The following is a 20,484-nucleotide window of genomic DNA, read 5'->3' on the forward strand; positions in this document are numbered from 1 at the left end:
AAGGAGAGGGGACTGAGAGAGAACCAAACAAATTTCACAGGATGTGTTTTATGATCGCTTTGTGTTATGAAGTTGGCTCTCTCTGCAGGGAAATAAGATTCCCCCAGTGGAACTGGGAACACATGCCTCTTCCAAGGAACTTGGCTTTTGTTCTCGTCTCTTGGATTCATTCCTCAGCAAAACTAGAAATAGTCCCCTAAAGATTCTTCAGAATGATCCAGACTAAGGCCATTGATTCACACATTCATACGGGCATTCATTTCATGCTGACAGGCTCTAAAGGAGGACTAGATATTTGCATAGGTAAACTTCTCATCTCAAAAAGTAATGAATGAATGGATAGATGATAGACAGATGATTGGATGGATATTTAGAAGGATAGACGGATGGGTGGGTGAATGGATGGATGGACGAGTGGATGAGTGGATGGGTGGATGGGTGATTGGATGGCTATTTAGATGGAAAGATGGATGGATGAGTGGATGGGTGGATGGATGATTGGATGGATATTTAGATGGATAGATGGATAGATGGGTGAAGAGATGGATGGATGGATGAATGGATGGAATGGATGAGTGGATGAGTGGATGGGTGGATGGGTGATTGGATGGATATTTAGATGGAAAGATGGATGGGTGAATGGATGATTGGATGGATATTTAGATGGATAGATGGATAGATGGGTGAAGAGATGGATGGATGGATGAATGGATGGAATGGATGAGTGGATGAGTGGATGGGTGGATGGGTGATTGGATGGATATTTAGATGGATAGATGGATGGATGGGTGAATGGATGAAGGGATGGATGAATGGATGGATGGATGAGTGAATTGATGGATGATTGGATGGATATTTAGATGGATAGATGGATGGATGGGTGAATGGATGGAGGGAGGGAGGGATGGATGGATAAGTGGATGGGTGGATGGATGATTGGATAGCTATTTAGATGGATAGATGGATAGATGGGTGAAGAGATGGATGGATGGATGGATGGATGAATGGATGGAATGGATGGATGGATGGATAGACAGATGGATGGATGGAATGGATGGGTAGAATGGGTAGATGGGGGTGGTGTGTGGATGGGTGAGTCGATGGTAGATTCATGACTCCCTGGCTAACTGTCAACTCCTTTCCATCCTTCAGCCTGATGGTTCTGAGCAGGACTGAACGGGTGATTCTGTGCGACTGTTATGAGCTGGTGTGCTTCTGTCAGCAGCCTCAGGTACTAGCCATGTTATCCTGCGCATGTGACTCAATCTCTCCGCTCTCAATGCCCACACCTGTAAAGCAGAGATAGCAGTAGCACCTAGCTAACAGGGTTGTTGTGAGACGATCAGGGTGCTGGTGGCCTAGTGAGAGCTCAGTGGACCACACTACAGTTGAGAGGGGGAACATTAACTGTTGCCTCATCAGCAGTGCTTGAGGACATTACTCTCCAGTGACTCCTAAATGAGGCCATTCATTTCCCAATTGCAAACCCTATAAACTCATTTATAGGTTTTAAATGAACACCCTCACTTTAAGTCTACATCTCTTCCAATAGGAGGAACAGTAGCTCCCAGTTATCCAGAATGGTGACACATGACATAAAAATGTGGGGACATTAAGCAAATCCATGAATAAACCTCTCTGATATACAATGAGAGCTGTGAGTTGTCCCTAGTCAGGCCGATGAGCAAAATAAAACCAGAATGCAAGTGAGAATGTATATAAGGTTTAACACGTGGGTCATGGAGTCGGACAAACATGAGTTTGACTCTGTCTGTCCCTAGTGTTTGCTAACCTGAATCAAAGGTCTTATGTCCATCAGCTTCCCAATCTACAAACGATCAGTAGCATTCTTCCCTCACTCACAGGGCTGCTAAAGATTAAACGTGACTCTTTTGTCCCAGAAGCACTATTACACTGCATTCACTGTACTGGCAGTGTCTTTTTATTTATCTGCTTATTAATACAAGAGAGCCTGTGCTAAGTAAAAATATTTATGCCAAATTAATGCCTCATTTTATTCTCTTGGAATGCATTCCAGAGAGAGGGATATTCTACGTCTTCATTTCCAAAGTAGGTGGGGAGCATTTTAGCGTTTTCACCCCTTCTGGCTTCCCACAATGCTCTAAGCTTTCTCAAAATGTAAATACTTTTGATATTAAATTTTTTTTGTCAAACTACCAGTATGAGAGTCCTCCTATCTATCTACCTACCCATCCCTCCATCCCTCCATTTATTCATCCCTCCATCCACCCATCCATCCCTCCATCTCTCCATTATTCCATCCATCTATCCATCTCTCCATCCATCCATCCCTCATCTCTCCACCCATCCATCCATCCCTCCCTCCCTTCATCCCTCCCATCCATCATCCATCCATACATCTCTCCATCCATCCATCCTCTTAAATACTTATTAAAAATAATCTCTCCCACTATTTTTTCCTTGGGTCATTTCTGAAACATTTAGCAAAAAAGACCAAGTACACCACGGCCAAGTGGGTGTGGAGATCCCACATTAGGGTTTTTCTCACATGGCGAATGGGCATGTAGTCTCAGTGAACCCCATTAACTCATGCAGGAATTGTACGTATGAACCTGTGTATTTTCTATTGGGCCCCAGAGCTTTCACTTGAATCTCAAAGACAAATGTCTTCCATTCTTATCAGAGCTGCCTCAGCACACACAGCTTCAATCTGAGTCTTTTTAATTTAAAAATGGAAACAGATTCTTCGCCATTCTGATTCCAAGTCTTTCTTTTTTTATATAAGGTTTCAAAGAAGAGTGTAAATTCTTATCTTGTTAGGGAGCATTCAAGGAAAAAAACTGGTGACCTGTGATCTAATTAGCCAATCCAGCCCTCTGAATTCAACAAGGTTCACACATAGGGCCACTGACATCTATTTATCCTAACTTGGTTCCTCCTTGAATTTAAAATATTCAGTAATTAGCACATGCAGAGTGCTTATATTTTGCTGGTATCTGTTAAATCATTCTACACGCATTTACATATTTACTCATCACAACAGCATCAAAGAGTAGGCATCACTTGTTATTATTACCTTCATTGGTTCCAAATCCGGTACCCAAGGAAGGCAGAGGGCAAGGAACTTGCTCAGGATGTCCCAGAAAGTAGGTGCTGTAGTGTGGATTTAACTGGAGGCAGCCTGACTCTAGACCACGGGCTAAGCCAGGAGCCTCTACTGGAGGATCCCTGACCCCTCCACTAAGTGGGGTTTCCCACAAACTCCCATCCCCAAAGACAGTCAGAAGACCTGGTCTGCATAATAATAACAATGCTTACATCACCCCAAGTAGCTTTTATATCCAGGGCTCCCCCATGTCTCAGTGTGGGGCACCCCACACACACCCCGTGGGCAGAGGGCTGGCCGCAGGAGTCTTCCTACCAATGCTTTGGCCCTCAGCCCCAGACAATTCCCCTAAGCCACCACTAAGGCATCTGCGTCTCAACCATCCATGAAATGAGCCCAAACACCCATGCCATCTGCCCTGCTGAGATTCTGAAACCCCTTTCCCAGTAAAACATGCCCTCCCCCATGCAACCCCTTCAAACACCAAATACTCTGGTTGAGATTGTGGATCCTGAAGCTACAGCTTTAGCACAGCTTTTGCCACATTTCTTTTCTTTAAATTAACTGCAAAAGAAGATAAGCACCAGAGTTATTTGTTTCTTTCTGCCCATTAAAATTGGCCTTGTTTAATATGCCTTTTCCATCTCTGTTCCTTGACCCTTCTGCCTGTGATGGTGGGTGTGTCCATTCAGTAGGGTGGCTCACAAATTGGGCATTTGGCTGATAAAAGCTGAAATCAGTTGACCAGTTGGCCTAGAGAGGAGCATTCTCCAGTGAAACTAGACCTTACTGAGGAAAATGACCCAAGAATCACTCTGTGGTTAAAATCATAATCAAGTTGTGGCAGCAGTTTTTGTTGTGGTTGCTCAAACAGAAATTACACCCTTGAATGCAAATGGAAAGCATACGAGGGGTGCTCATTCTGCAGACCTCCTAGAGAATGTACCGCATCAGCCCTCCTCCAACTGTCAGCAAGCTTATCGGGTGGGATTTTGTTTTCACAACGAGACAAAGAGCTGGACCCGTGCCGGGCGGTTTCAAAAATATTTTATTTTCTTGAATAGCCATGTCTCAGCTTTGTCTTTATTGCCTCTCTCCACACGGGGAGGCGGAAGCTATGGCAAGACGACACTGAGGCGCCATACACCACACCTGCAAAACAGAATGATGATAGCGTTTAGGAGGATGTATAAAATGTTCACCAGGGTGCACACAGACAGGATGGAGGGGCGGACGCTGCTGAACTGCACACCGTCAAGTACATTCATTGAGAGTCCATGCCCCACAAGGGAGGGCCCAACGTCATTTAATCTCTTACTCCTTAAATTTTAATCAAAGCAGTGGAAACACACCTCCAAGTCCTCTGCAGCTGCTGGACTACTATGCATTGCCACTCTCACACGCGATGCCATTTAGAAAGTGCCTTATGCGTTAATTAAAGTTTAGATGGAACTAATGCTAGGTTTGTTTCTTGACTTTTCCAGAACACTCTTTTTTTTTTTCCCACGGCAGGTCTGTATTTGATAGTTATTCATTCTTCCAGGACATGATCTCTTTACAACAGTCTGATAAAAATATTTGGGTAACTGGGAAACAAGGATGACGAGCAGTTCCTTGAGTGTCTTCACTTGAGCGTTTGTTCTGCACACGGGAGCCAGCCGCGAAGCACTGACCTTGCTTTGTGTGAGTCTGGCGCCATGGATCGCATCTGGGAATTGAGGAGGCGAGGCCCCAGTTTGCACCTACCTTCACGATGGTATAATCTGAAGCTGATTGTCCTTGGGACTTCTCTAGCTGGAAATGTAAGTGGAAACACTTCCACCGAGCTGTCCCCTGGGCATGTGAACCCCTGTGAGACAGGGCTTTGCACAAGGAAAGGCTGATAAACACGCCACAAGAGTAGACCAGGCAGGCGGGCAAGGATGGCTAGATGGGGCCACAAGGGTGCATGGAAGTTGCAGATGCCAGCATGGCCCCGGAGGTGACATTGCCCACAAGTCCTTATTGCCTGGTGATGGCTTGGCAAGATGAGTGATAGGGGAGATGGCCTCAGTCCTCACTGGCAGTTATCCCACCCTTCACCCCCACAATGAAGCTGGGTTGACATGCTGTTTGGCAGTCTCCAGAGAAGGGCCCAAGCACTGGTTCCTGGGGATCCGATTCTCCACACTGGAGTTCTGGCTGGCCAGTGGCCCACGGGTAGATCCTCTCACGGCTCCTGAGCTAGTACCGGGCTTGCAGGTGAACACAAGGCTCCACAGCTGCCAGAGTTCTCCATTCCTTCAAGAGCCCTAAAGAGATGTAAAGAGAAGAAAGCACAAGGCAAATGAGAAATCAGTGGGGACCTGGTGAATGCTAAGTCTCTCCCACGCTGCTGAAAAGTCAATTTCCCTCAGCGCCCAGATCTTGTTTTCTAATAACATGCTCCAGTAAACTGGGGCTCCCTGGAGAAATGACTGATTCTAGGACTGGGGCAAGGATGATAGAGGATATGCCTGGAGCATCTTATAGTACCAGAAAGTAAGGAAGTTCTCCAAACACAAAATAACGGGCGTGTCAAAAGGTCACAGAAATCAATGTGAAAGAGCGCCTACTGGCCAAACCTGGAATAATTTGAGCAACAGAACAATATAATATTGGAGAATAACTCAAACCATAAAATAAATATACATGAGTCCAACCTGATCTAAATAAACGATGAATAAATAAATGCATAGGAGATAAGTGGGAACTCTTTCATAGAGAAGATTTCCAAATAACTAATGTAGATCTTATAGTCTCAGGGAGATGGAATGAAATTCCCCTTGAATATGGGCTGCACGTAGTAAATTCCTTCCAAAGAGTATGGAAAGTGGGAAAAAAAGAATAACTTTACAGTGGAAAAACCTGGCAAACACGACCTTGGCCAGTTGGCCAAGGTCAACCTCAACATTGTTAAACCATGTTGATAGTATGTGCCCATGATAGTATGTGAGGAGAAGGACACTTGACTTTTGTGGCTCTTCCTTCCCAAAACACATGGACCCAGACTAGACTTGAGAAAAACATGACACAGTCCAATAGTGTGGCATCCTACAAAATACTTGACCGGAACTCCTCAAATCTGCCAAAGTCATCAAAAGCAAGGAGCTCCACACCATTTATTTACTTTGGTTCTCACAAGGAGCCTAACGCTCACCAGGTCAAAATAGGTGTTTCATCCTCACATCTGCTCCTTCTCTGATGTTTCATTCCATAAATCTCATCCTCAAAAATGGGTAGCTACCTGCCCATCACCGTGCCACCTCTGTGATGGGGTCTCCCCATGGGGCTGACAAATCTCAATAGGGCTGAGTTGGGCAGGCAAAGCCTTGGGTTAATTTGAGCTGCTCATAGTGGGTGTCCTTTGGGGCCAGTTTTGAAGCCTGGAATACCACCATTGTAAATCATCCCCAATCTTTTCGGACAGCGTACTTTTTAGAAGATTCTGGAAAAACATGCAAACACCAAAGGAATGGTCCGTATGCTCTCCTACACTGTCTTGTTTACCTCCAGGAAAGCTCCCTGGGAAAGCAGGAAGAAGACCAGAGGGAAATGGAGCCAGAACAATGGTCTTCAACCGGCATCCATCGTGCTTCCAGTGCAACAAGGTGGCTTTCAGAGTCAATTTCCAAACTTGGAACTTTGATACACAAGGACCTTTACCAGCCACTTCCTTTCATTCTCCCAGCATGATTCCTTGAGGCAGAAGCCAGATGCGGGAGAATCACAGTCCACATGATTAGCTGCGGAGGTCAGGCTAAGGTGACCTCAGCATCTCTAAGAAGATGATAATGGTACCCTCTGCCAGGGCAGATGTGCAGACTGGATGTTATCACAGAGCAGACTCCCAGGAAGCAGAGTCTGATGAAGAAGTTCAGGTCACACATGCATCAGAGGGAGGGAGAGGAGCTGGATAAGAAAGGTACAGGAACTTAGTAATGATGGCCTCAGGTCATGACTTGACCAGATCCATGGATGTTCTGGAGCTCTGATGGACTGAGGATTTACCCAGCTTTGGTGCACGGGGGCAGTTGTGTGTGTGTTTGTTTATGTGTGGTCCTATACGCTGTTCCTCCACCTGGACTGCGTTTTCCTATTAGCTTCTTCTAAAGCATCCTTCCTTGCCCTTCAGAGGTCAGTTAAGGGTGATGGGCTCTGAGAAGCTTCTGTTCATTCTATCTGGGTCCCTCCTCAGGCTTCCCATAGCATGGAGCCTAAGAATCTCTTTTCTGGTGTTCTGTGGCATACTGCCCAGACTTCTGCTCTAGCATGGATCAAAATGTACAAATTATTATCCGATAACCTTGCTGTCTTCCCAACTGGAGTTTATACTTTTTGAGAGGATGAGCCAGATCTGGCCAACACTGAACCACCTAGAATGTGGAGGGACAGCAGAAAAGTTTTATTAAATGAATGAATCAAATAGTGAGTAAAGTTTGGATTGTGCCAACTAATATGGTAACCTCTAGCCATCTGGGGCCACTTGAATTTAATTAATTAACATTTGGTAAAGTTACTACTGCACATCTATTAGAATGACTAAAACCCTAAATTCTAACAACAACAAATGCTAACAAGAATGTGGGGCAAGAGGAGCTCTGTTTCCCCGATGGTGGAAATGCAAAATAGTACAGCCACTTTGGAAGACAGTCTGGTGGTTTCTTACGAAGCTAAAAACACATTTATCATACTATCCAGCAATCACGCTCCTATGTATTTACCCGAAGGAGCTGAAAGCTGATGTCTGCACCAAAACCTATTCACAGATGTCCGCAGCATCTTTACTCATAACTACCCCAAATTGGAAGCAACCAAGATATCCTTCAGTAGGTGAATGGATAAACTGTGGTGCATCCACCCAATTCAGGCTACATTCCTACAATTCAGGGATAAAAAGAAATGACCTAATAGACAGAGGAGACTTAAATGAATATTGCCAAGTGACAGAAGTCAGTCTGTATGGTTCCAACCATGTGATATTCCGGAAAAAGCAAAACTGTAGAGATAGTAAAAAATATTAGTGGTTGCCAGGAGCCCAAAGGGTTGGAGGGAATGATGACTACATAGAGTTCGGAATGTACTGTAATGGTGCGTCCACTCACGATGCATTTGTCAAAACCTACAGAACTGTATGACACAAAGAAAAAAAATAACGAAAAGAAATAAAATAATTTTGAAGCTGTACAACACAAAGAGTGAACCATAAAGTAAGCTATTTGGTTAATAATAATATATTAATTGACTCATCACTTGCGACAAATGTACCACACTAATGCACGATGCTAATAAGAGGGAAAACGTGTGCAATGGGAGCGGAGGAGGATGTGGGAACTCTTTGTGCTTTCTGTTTAATTTTAAAAATAAATCGATAACTTCTCTAAAGAAAGATTATTAATTTAAAAATTCGATAAAATTAAAAATCCAGGTCCTCAATGAATCTAGCCACATTTCAGGGGCTGGTGGCCGCCATATTGGAAAGCATGAGTCTATCTGCATTTGTGGATGTGTTTTAGGTGGGATTCTTCTCCCTTCTGAAAGGAAGCCCTGCTTGTCCTGTCTGCACTTCTGAACGTGTGCCCCATACCAGCTGTCCCCAGGTGGAGACCCCTGGGATGCTATATATCATCATGAATCGATACCTGTTCAGTTCCCACTGGGAGTGGAAACTAGATGCTAACACCAATCCATCACGGTTCTCCACTGGTCCTGGGACACTCCCACTCGTGAGCTGGCCACCACTCGAATGGAGCACGCTCACTTGGGGTAATCTTCACTCGACACCCCTCAGCCTTGTGGGGGTGAGTTCTGGACAATGGGATTTCCAAGGACATTCCAAGGAGTCCCCAAGGCTGACCCACCCTTATTGAGTTGAAACTACCTTGTCCTAGGCGCTGACTTTGCCGTTCTCCTTGTTTTCACCGACTTTCCCTGTTTCCCACGACGTGTCTGTGACTGTCTGGCTTCCCTGGACCTTTTCCAATCAAGGGTTGACCCTTCTAACTCATGACCAATTTGGTATCTGCCGCTTGGCCCCAAGCCTCATTGTTAACAGGATCAAATCACCTGGCCGCTAGCTTACACATGGATGCTTGCTAACCAGATCAGAATTTACACTCTTCTTTGACTAAATAAGCATCTGCCTGATGGAATGTGGTGGTGGATCAGGAGAGGGCCTCTAGGGCTTGGGGTCCCGTCTGCCAGAAAGGGCTGGTTTCTCTCTGGGTACCACTTTCTTGGGGGACTAGATGTTGCAGTAGGCTAAGAAGAGCTCCCAAAGATATCTGGTCCTAATCCCCAGAGCCTGTTTACGTGACCTTTTGTGGCAAAAGGCACCTCACAGATGGGATTAAGGTAATTATTCTGGGATGGGGAGTGTAGCAGTTTTTGATATTAGTGATGAATTCCAAAAGTAGATATTGGATTATGTTTGTAATCTGATCTGTACCTGGGCATGATTGAGTTATGATGAGGGCATTGAGTCCCCACCCCTTGGTGAGAGGGGAATCACAGATAAAAGGCATGGCAAAGGACAGAGTTGAGGGCTTTTAATGTTGGAGTTTTGATTTTGGAGTTTGATGCTGAAGACTTAAGCTGGAGCCCTGGGAAGTCAGCTCACAGAGGAAAGAGAAGCCAGCCCCAGGAAGAGAGGAACCTTGAAGCCAGAGAGAAGCAAGCCCCAGGAACGTAGGAACCCAGGAAGCCTGAGCCCTCGCAGACGTAGACAGCCGTCTTGCTCCAAATACACTTTGGTGAGGGAAGAAACTTTTGCTTTATGGCCTGGTGTTTGTAAGCTCCTACCCCAAATAAATACCCTTTATAAAAACCAACCCGTTTCTGGTATTTTGCATCAGCACCCCTTTAGCTGACTGATACAGGGAGATGCTCCTGGATTATCCAGGTGTTCCCGATATCATCCCAAGGTTCCTTATGTAAGAGAGACAGAGGGAGATTTAACAGCCGAAGGGGAGAATGCTGCAAGATGATGAAAGCAGAAATTACTGCAGCCATGAGCCAAGGAATATCTGGGGCCACCAGAAACTGAGAGCGGCCAGAAGAATTCACGGCTGGAGCCTCCAGAAGGAATCAGTGTTGTAGACCGATTCATTTCAGACGTCTGGTCTCCAGAACTGTAAGGAAATACATTTTTGTGGTATTAGACCACGAAGAGTGTGACAATTTGCCGAAGCAGCCTCAGGGAACTAATACCAACGATAAAATGTCAGGATGCACCTGGAGGGCTACCCTGCTTGGGAAGAGAGATGGAAATGGGAGTTGAAAGAAGAGTTAGGGGGGCCAGGTGTCTGATTTTCCAGGTGAATGAGAAGGAAAGGATCAGTCAAGGGTTTGGTGCCACGGCGGGAAGATTTGCAACTGTGAACACATTCCTGGGTGAGACACATCCCCGTTCGTCAGTTACTGTGTTTGTATTTTAAGCAGTAAGAGCTGCTTTTCTGGGCCGTCTCGTGACACATTTCCTGTGCTGTGATGGATCTGAAGACAAGGTGGCTCAAACCACTGTGAGAAGCCCAAATAAAAATCAATCTCCCCACCCCCCCAAAAAAGAATGCACCTGGCCCAGGGCTTCATGCCTATTTTTTTTTTTTATAAATGAGTTATCTGTTTTGGAGCTGCACAAGTCCACCTAACCTCTCAGCAGTGACTGTATCACCTTGAAATCAGAGCAGACTTCAAAGTGGGATGAGCAGCTCTGTGGCCACCCTGGCCTCGGTTTCCCTGTGTTACACTGCTCTGTGGACCGTCTCCCACGCAGCCCAGTGGGATGAGATGAGGAAGGCGTAAACGCAGCCTCTGTGGGTTCATCGTGGAAGGGGGTGTGGCTTCCGAATTCCACCTGTCTCTTGGAGAAGCACCTCACCTCCTGCCCGTCAAACGCTGACCCAGCTCTGTTTCCTGCAGGGGCCGTCGGCCTCTTTCTGTTACTGGAGCATCTATTCCCAGCCTCCACGCTGCCTACTCCTGCCCGCCCCCCACCCTGGCATTTCCTTTCAGGGCCTGTCTAGTCAGCTCCTTATGGCCCACTGCCCCAAATTACGGAGACAGCCAGCCAGCCATCCTAGACCCCTGCCCTGTAGTGGCTTGCAAAGGGAGGAGTTGCTTTTTGATGACATAGCCCCATACATTCTTGCATGGGAGCCGTAGTTATTTCTTGTTTGTCCCTATCTTTTATGAAGTACTGAAACTGGGTGGGATTGTTGAAACACCTACTCTCCAGTTCGTTGGACTTACCCAGGTCAGCTAACAGGGAGGTGAAGAAGGTCAACCACCACACCAGGGAGCCAAGAGGGTCTACAACTGCAAGCAGGATAATCGCATCCATCATCCATGTAGAATCTAAGCCCCCTCTCAATATAAAGGTGGAGTGGACATCACCATCCCAGGGGCCACAGGATGGAGAAATAGAGTATGGATTAGAGTGGACTTACTGGTATTCTACTATAGAACTATTGTGACTAGTAATGGAAGAAATTGTAGCACTGATGTGGAGAAAGTGGCCACGGTAGCTGCTGAGGGCAGGGAGAGGGAAGAAGAGATGTGATGTGGGGTCATTTTGGGGACTTGGAGTTGTCCTGAATGATATTGCAGGGACAGAAGCTGGACATTATACATCCTGCCATAAACCACTGAATGGACTGGGGGAGCGTGTAAACTAAAATTGTAAACTATAATCCATGCAGAGCAGCAGTGCTCCAAAATATATTCACCAAATGCAATGAATGTGCCACAATGATGAAAGAGGTTGTTGATGTGGGAGGAGTGGGGTGGGATGTGGGGTATACGGGAACCTCTTATATTTGTTAATGTAACATTTTGTCTGATCTATGTACCTTTTTTAAAAAAAGACAAAAAATTTGCAATTAAAAAAAATGTATCCATGTCTCCTTTTGACATACATTAATAAGTATCCACATTTTCAAGTATGGGGGCCACTTTTTTAAAATGAATTAATAAATATCCAAATTTCCAAGCACAGGGGCCAAAAATTATCCCGCTGGTGAAAACAATCCATTTTCACCCAGATAGCAGCACTTTCGTTGGAGATTTACATCATGTGTCTTACTACTTGAGGCCATTGACTGCTCTAAGAAAAGGAAACGTCCAACGTGATCAAGAGAAGACATTGTCTTGGAATCCAAGTCAAGATGAAAAGTGAATGCCCAGATGATTTCAAGGCTGACATCTGGGCCTCCTGTATGTTTTCCCTGGTTCCAAAACAGAGACACGGTTGGCTGAAAACTGAGTGAGGTCCCCTCCGCTGGGAAAATTTAGGCTCTGAAAGAGGTAACCCATCTCTGACAGGAGGCAGCCTCTCTTCAGAGTAACGTGCACTAAATAAAACCCCGGTGATGACGAACTGACCTAGGGGACGTTTTATTCCAGGAGAAGAAGAATTATTTCCTAAATATATTCCTTTGGTAAAAGGCAGCCCCTCCTCTTGGCTCTGCCCCTAGAAATGCTTGAGATAAAAGACGACTGCAAAATAGAATGCCCAGATACCGTAAAACTCCCAGCTCCCAATGTCTTTTTTTTCCCCCCCAAGAGAGATTTTTATTTGCTTAGACCAATATCATCTCAAGTCCTCTCCAACCTGCCTGAAGAAAACACAGAAAACACACCAACAAACAAGGAAAACCGTTCTGCCATCCGGCGGCATATGCGTTTCTCCAAATCTCTGCACTGTGCAAAATCACGTGATAAAAAACACATGGCTTATGGGGAAAATGGGACACACACTTGAAAACTCCAATTAACACATTTTTTAAAAAAAGATAGGAACCTAATAAAAATGGTAGCACAGTTTTGCACCTGTTCAATGGTGAAGAAATACACAAAATGCACAATAAATTTGGGGATTTACCTTGAAAAGGACCAGAAGTTTGCTTGTGAAGGTGGGCATTGGGAGAATCTGGGGGGGGGGTGGGAAGGGTTTGCAGTTTGTGAGTTACCATGAAATGGTGAAAAGAGGGTTGTTTGAAATGAAAGGAAAGTTCTACTCCCAGCTTTGAAGGGGTGCAGCTGCAGACTCAGCCCCTGAACTGACAAAGCCATACACATTCCAAGTGTGTACAGAGGGAAGCGGAAGTGGCTTGAGGATTGAGGTCCTGCCTTCCACATGGGAGGTCTCTGGTTTGGTTCCTGGTGCCTCCAAAAGAAGAGAGCAAGCTGGCGCAATGGGTGGGCATGGCAAGGGGACACAACAAGAGAAACAAGGAGGAAAACATAATGAGAGACACAACAAAGCAGGGAGGAGAGGTGGCTCCAGCGATTAGGCACCTCCCTCCCACATCAGAGGTCCCGGGTTCAGTTCCTGGTGCCTCCTAAAGAAACAAGGGAGATGAACAGATGCAGCAAGTGAAAAACAATGAGGGTGTGTGGAGAAATAGACAAAAAGTAAATCTTTGACCAAAAAAAGTAGCTTGCTTTAAATAAAGTAAATCCAGGGTGTGTACAACTGTGCATTTTGTGCATTCCTGGAGTTGAGTTCAGCTTGGTGCCATTTCCTGCCTTCATGATGTGCTCCTCAGGGATGGAAACATGCAAAAGCAAACACAAGATGTGCGTTCTGCTCAGATGATTCCCTGTGCTGATCGGCTGTGTTGGAACCCATTCGCATTTTCAAAACACCTGCAAGGCAGCACTGACTGCAAAGGGGCTTTGAGTTCAGCTTCTTGTCCATTTCACTCCTGTAACAACTTGCTAAAGTAAACACCTGTGTTCCTTTTTTTTTAGAGCAATTTTTTTTCTAGGAAAAAAGTTGATGCTCTACACCCTGCTTTAAGTTTTTCCATTTGATTTTTTAAGATTGATTGATTTATTTCTCCCCACCCCCTCATGGTTTGCATTTGCTGTGTCTGTCAGGTGCTGCTCTTCTTTTTTTTTTTTTTCAGGAGGCACCAGAAACCGAACCCAGGACCTCCCATGTGGGAGGGAGGTACCCAATCTCCCGAGCCACCGCCACTCCCCGCTTGTTGTGTTTCTCCTCATGTTTTCCTCCATGTGTCTCTCATTGCATCATCTGTCTGCATCAGCTCGTTGAGTCAGCTCACCATGTCCACTCATTGTTCTGTCTGTCCTCTCCAAGAGGCCCTGGCACCGAATCTGGGACCTCCTGTGTGGTAGGCAGGAGCTCAATCACTCGAGCCACATCCGCTTCCCTGAGTCTTGTCTTTTTCTTTTTTTCATTAAAAAAAAAGAAGTATATCACACATAAATATACATCAACCATAAGTGTATAGTCATCGCTGTGAACTCCTAAAGTCTTTCCTTAAGCATCTTTTATGCAAGTACCCCTTCCCATATCCCTTTCCATCCGACTCTATTTTTCATTCACGTGGGCAGCCTTTTGCCTTTTATTGTCTTGGATTTTCTTTCTGAGGACAAATAACATCCACCTTCCGTTGTGCTGGTCAGACTTGCTTGGTGGGCACAAACACATGACACGACGGGAAACTGGAGAAGAATCACTGTTCATTCATTTAGTCTCCATCCCGATAAGACTCATGGGTCGGAAACGTGGTGCCATAACGGGGAAGAGCCTAGCGGCAGTGCCCACGTTGGGCGCAGCTCCCATCCACGGGGCGTTGCAGAGACGTCTTGCTTTTTCTTTTACGCCGCTCGCGTGGAAGCATTTTCTCTTGGCCATCTGGGACGGCGGATCTATGGCCATGATCGCCAGATTCCTACAGGTGCCACCTCTATGCTCGTCAGCTCTGAGGCTGGACGCAGCTCGCAGAGGCGGCGAGGAGAGATGGAATTCTGGTGAGATGGTTGGAAAGAGAGCCAAGGGAGGTGCCGGCAGCCTCTTCTCACCCTGGCAGCTGGCGTGGACCCGCCTGCCCTCTCCATCCCCAGAGCCCTGTTGCTTAGCTTGGGCGCAGCTTCCACCTCTGCAGAGCAAAGCATAGCATGTCCCAGGGCACTGCAAACATCCTATGACCTAATCTTAGACCTCCAGCTGCTGGGCTCAGTAAACACAAAACACCTTTGCTCCCACGTCCTAAAACAGATCCCGCCAGGACGTGAGCGACGAGGGGGTACAGGCCCAAATGCGACAGGGCTCCTTGCCGGCGGGACCTGGGCGCCAGAGGGCTGCCCACCGGTTCAAAGGCTCTCTCTGGGTGCCTCCGACTATTTTTGGAAATCTTTCGGAACTGCCTGAAAGCAAATGCCCAGCGCTCACCTCCCGCGCGCACTCTGCTGACCCGAGAGCCGCGTTGATGGAATTGGCTTCTGAACTCATTCCCGTGACTTGGCCCCGAAGGACGCTCGGGTGTTCCAAAAAAAATCCCGGCCCGATCGCAGAAAGACTGGCCAGCGCCCACGTTACTGGAAAGATGGTGCCACCGGGCTCTGAAGGCAGCTTGGGAGAAGGAGGCGCCCACGTTGGTCAGATGTTGCGAGGCCAGAAGATTTCCCCTCTGCAATAAACGTGGGGCGCGGTGCTCCCTTCCCAGAGAGAAGGTCAGGTTTCATGTTCCGTTTCAGTCTCCTTCTTATTTACACTTCACATGTTGCCAGACCCAATCTGTGAAAAAGAAAAGCCTGCTGACGGAAACAGGATCTGTTTTAGAGCTGGAAGGGCTCAGAGAGGCACAGAAGGCGTTTAGCTCATTTCACGGCATTGTTTTCCTCTTTTTATGCACTGTTTTGTTCTCGCACCCCCAGCCCCGCTTCCGAGCCCGGCGTTCTGGTTTTGGGTGTACGTGGAGGAGAGCAGTGCCCTCTCCCTTCCGACTACCGCAAATTCCACCTGCCTCCCATCCCGAGCAGACCCGGCTCTAAGCCACGTCTGGCATGGCCCCTTCTAGATACAAACCCACGTCTATTTCCCGTCTCCCTTTGTAAACATGATTTATCTCGACACAGGGCAACACAAGGTAACACAGAACCGGTGTGTACGACGTCAGCACCTGCGAGCTCTCTACTCTCTTTCTGCGTGGCCGCATTTTTTGTTTCAGAGACATCTGCAATGCAGGCAAGTTTAAATGCGAAACATCTGTGGAGTGGGGCCTGGAAAGGGTGGACACAAAAGACTCCATTTCAGGCTAAAGGACGAGGAGAACGGTAGCTCGAGAAACGGTCTCTGGTCAGATTTTTTTATTAGCTCAGAATAACTTTGTGAGCAGGAACAGGATTTCCTACCATGCTCTTATCCACCCCCCAGAGCATTTCTCTTGAATTTTAAAATTTTTCTTCTGTGGAAGAACCTTGTTTTTCATTATTGGAGTGTTGGGGGGGGGGGGGGGTTAGACTCCATCATCTATTAAGCCTAGAGTTCCCAGCCTTTTTTGAGCCCCCTTCAGCTAGTATATTTACCCTGAGGGTGAAACAACACACCCAGCAAACACTTCCAATCACTTCTGAGGCAGCCTCTAGACTCCTACTTAATTATGACTTTTAGAAAGTTCTCCTTTTTTCTGACAGGTAAGGTCACTCTCACAGTCTCATGGACTGCCTCGAGTTCTGATTTCTGAGGTTTGCCTCCCTTTACGTGAAGCTCTGTCCAGACAAAATTAGCTCACACCTCTCAAACACCCATCAAGAGACCCCTGTAGATGTCACTTGGGTGATTTGTCAGATGTGGCCTCAGCGTCAGAAGGAAGAGGGGGCAAACAAAAGAGCTACAGGGAGAGTCTTTACATAGCACAAGCCGTCAGAGATGGCTTTTTCACAAGCTTATCTTTCAGGTAGATATTTTATTAGGCTAATAAAAATCTTCTCCTTTTGAAAGCTGTAAACTACATTAGAACACGGTGATAAACTTGTGTTTTCCTTCCATAAGGAAAAAAACGGATTGTTCCTAAAACATAGAAAAACTCTTGAATTCACTTTCCCCCCCCCCAGTTTGTATGCCTGATTGTCAATATTACTAAGACATGTGATAAAAGTTGTTTTTAAATTGAAATCTGTGTTGGCAGTGCCTGGAAATGCATATTAATTTTATAGCCCGCAAAGAAGAACTTAAGAGAAAAAGATCATTCACAGCCCCTAAAGGAGAGCTGGAAATTAAAATCTATTTTAAAACTTTGGTTGGATGGAAATGCATTGAACTAAAGATTTACACACACACACAAGATTAAGAGCTTGGAGTCTATTGCTGATTAAATTTCTGCCCTTGTGACCTTGAGAAAGTAATATAACCTTTCTCTTTCAGCCTCGATTTTCTATTCTGTACAATTGGGGTAATAATTATATTCGTGTTCCTGTTAGGAGAATAAAATACAAGTAAACAAATATTATTTTAACTCAGTGTCTGGTGCTTAGTAAAACAGCCCACAAATATTAGACATAATAATTGCTATTTATAGGGAAAACATGGGTCTTTCGGCAATACTCCAATCCACTGTTGCATTTGTTGGTAACCCACAGAAAATTAAGAAGGTGATAATAGAGACATTTCTGCCCCGTCACACTTCTCCCAGCTTTTTGAAAATATTCTTTTAACTTACTCTGGGTTTATCCTACGAGGCTCCGAGCCATCGTCCTTAGTGTTTTTACACTGATGAACTTTCTCGTTTCTTTAGGAATGAAACCCCCAAGTGGCCACGATGACCGAACGGCACATTTAGAGAGTTTGTGGATCTAAAGGTGCTGATGGACACAAAGGGCAACGAGGCATGAATTTCACAGAAGCAGGAAAGGGTCTCCCCAGGAGAGAGAAGAATACCTGTTCTCAATCCAGCAGCTCCTAGTCTGTGTTGACTTTTACCAGCTCGATGACCTTGAGTGACACCCCATCCCTTCCTGCCTTGGTTTCTGTACCTGAAAACGGGGAGCTCGTGCTGGCTGGAGCAGCAGACCAAGAGCAAAGTCATATAGGAAGGTCTGTTGTAGATCACAGAGAAATACGCAAATGTGAGTTGTTGTGATTTCATTTTGTCTAAAGCGTCTTGTTGTGCCCTGTCTGTCGGTGGGAGTTCCTTTCTGACACAGAGCATCAGTTAGTTGTCAACCTCAGGCCTGCCTTGCGGTTTGAATTCTAGGACACTCAGTCATGCTCTGCTTTTGTGTGGAACCTTTGAGCAGATGTGGAGATGCCTGTTTCGGATGAGTCTTCTTTCGACTGTCTATAGAACCAATATATGGACAGCTAGTTTCTTATTTATGGAAGGGCATTCTTCTCTGGGAAATGTCATAAACATTACTCTGTTGGAACTGAAATTACATGTGAAAAAAAAAAAGAATCTGAGAATGCGCAAACTCGGAGAAATCATCATCAGATTTGGAGGGGGCTTCCAAGCATATATGTATGTGTGGTTAGATGATTAGCTGCCATGGGCCGGCCGTATGAAAAGCCCCCGGGTGCAGTCTGTTATATAATTTTGGATCGTTTTAATTTCAGCAGTGTATTCCTATCCCTTCCAGACATGGCCCATTAGAAACCGGTCCCTACATCGCATTTTCCTCTCAGATGTTTGCCCAAGGAAGACACACCGCATATGGCATATCGGTGCTTTCGTTTTCCATTTGACCAGCCCAGAGGGTACGTCTTGGCTATAAATTTGGAGGCTCAAGTCTTGGCTATAAATTTGGAGGCTCAATTCGCACGCCGTGGGTGGGCTGTGGATGTGTGAAGATCCAGGGACCTTTCCTTCTCTGCAGGGAACAGTTTTCAAAGCCCTGCATTTCAGATTTGGGGAGTCAGAGCTTTGATCCCATTTCTGCTCATCTAATTTCATCCAAAACCTGGAGTGCCTGCAGGCCTTCAGAAATCTGTCCTAAGTAGGTGCCCATTCTGTCACCAGGGGGCCTTTGGGGCTGAGCTGGGTAACGGTTTAGGTGTTCTGGATTTGAGCTGGGAAGGGTGGGGGGGTGGCTGCAGAGGTCACTGGCCGGGGCAGGGTCTTGTCGAGATCCAAATGACATTTCTCCCTGCGTCCCCCTAGCCAGTTCCACAGAATCTCCTAAGAATGTGTATTCCCTTCCAAATACAAGGGGTGATGCAAATATTTCTTTATTCTCCCCAATACTGTTTGCCCTGAAAGTGTGTCTCTCCTCACACGTGGGCTGGGGAGGGGAGAGGGTGAGGGACCCTTAGACGCTGAAGAATCACTTCACTGTCTCAGCACATATTTTAACTAGAAAGAAAAACACACACACACACCCTGAAATCATCTCAGATCAGACCTTCTCCGTCCCCTTGGATTTCCAAACCTTCCTGGGACAGGCAGCCTGACTTTTCCCCCGCTCGCTTAACCCTCAGAATGCCAGACACTGTTGCTCTGAGCGAAATAACAAGGACACACGCCCGCGTACACCAGAGCTTTGCAAGCCCTCAGGCGAGTCACCACCTCACAGTCCAGAGGTTGCACTCGCCGCCTCGTCCTGATTACCAAGCAAAGACCGGCAATCTGCGGATGCATAAATTGGCAGCCTATTTCAGCTGGGTGTTTTTCCTCACAGGTTCTTTTTTTTTTCTTTTTCCAGAGGAAGGCATATTTTTTTTTGCTAACGAGATGCACCTTCATTTAAGACCCCAATGCTTCGCCTTCCCAAACTTGACCGGCACACTTGGCGGTGGTGAAAAAAATCCCCTTTCTCGGTCGTGTTATCCATCTTCTAAGGAACAGTGGCGCGGGACCTGGAAGGAAGCCCCCTTTTCCAGGCATTTGCTCTCCCCCCACCACCCCGGGGCGGCTTGTGGTGCCAGGGCTCCGCAGCCTTCCTACCTGTTTCCACTATTGTTTTGGGGGTTGCTACCTAGAGAAGACCCTTTACCGAGGATGGCCGCAGGGTACCGGGCTCATCTTTCCGGCTGCGAGCCCACCCCTGGGGGTTGGCGGGGGAGGGGGGCGGAGACGCCGTGTCCCGGCGCCCGCGGGGCAGAGCCCTGGAGACCGCGCGCTGCGCGCGCAAGCGGCGGCTCCGGGAGCTCGCCAACCTCAACCCGCGCGTCCTGCTCGGCCCGGCGGGCGGCGAGGTGGCCGGGCGCAGAAGTGAGTCCCGACCTCGAGCCCGAGCGCCCGGTGGGACGGGACTGGAGGGGGCACCTGCGGCCCAGTCCCCTGCACACTCACTCGCTGCTCCCTCTCCATCCCCAAGGAGAGACCGGGGCGCAGCGCCCGCCCGGGGAACAGTCCCACCGCGCGTCCAGCGCCCTCCCCGAAGTTGGGGCGCCCCCGCCCTTCCGCCCCGCAGGTCTGCACTCACCCACTCGCCCCGGTCGGCTTCTGAAGGTCAAGAGCAGGTGGCGGGCAAGCGGCGGGGCCCGGGGCGCAGGGCGCGGGCGCCGGGCCCCCCGCCGGGCCGCCCAGCCCCCATGCCCGGCGCCGCACCCCTCGGGGTGGGGGCGCGCTCAGAGCCGCCGCCGCCGCCGCTCGCGAGGGCCGCGCTGCTCAGATCCCGTGGTCGCAGTC

The 20,484-nt window shown here is 47.2% G+C and overlaps 1 long non-coding RNA gene across 2 annotated transcripts; it reads left to right on the forward strand.

Moving 5' to 3' along the window:
* Positions 1-15,450: 15,450 nt before the first annotated feature.
* LOC139438074 (uncharacterized) lies at positions 15,451-18,509 on the forward strand. 2 transcript variants are annotated; one of them, XR_011647953.1, is made up of 4 exons: positions 15,451-15,589; positions 15,995-16,103; positions 17,653-17,983; positions 18,494-18,509. It is a non-coding gene; the product is annotated as an uncharacterized lncRNA (long non-coding RNA). The 2 variants fall into 2 exon arrangements; XR_011647954.1 differs by lacking the exon at positions 18,494-18,509 and having other exon boundaries at positions 17,653-17,987.
* Positions 18,510-20,484: the final 1,975 nt, after the last annotated feature.

Source organism: Dasypus novemcinctus, chromosome X (assembly GCF_030445035.2).
Source record: "Dasypus novemcinctus isolate mDasNov1 chromosome X, mDasNov1.1.hap2, whole genome shotgun sequence".
NCBI classification, from domain to species: Eukaryota; Metazoa; Chordata; class Mammalia; order Cingulata; family Dasypodidae; genus Dasypus; species Dasypus novemcinctus.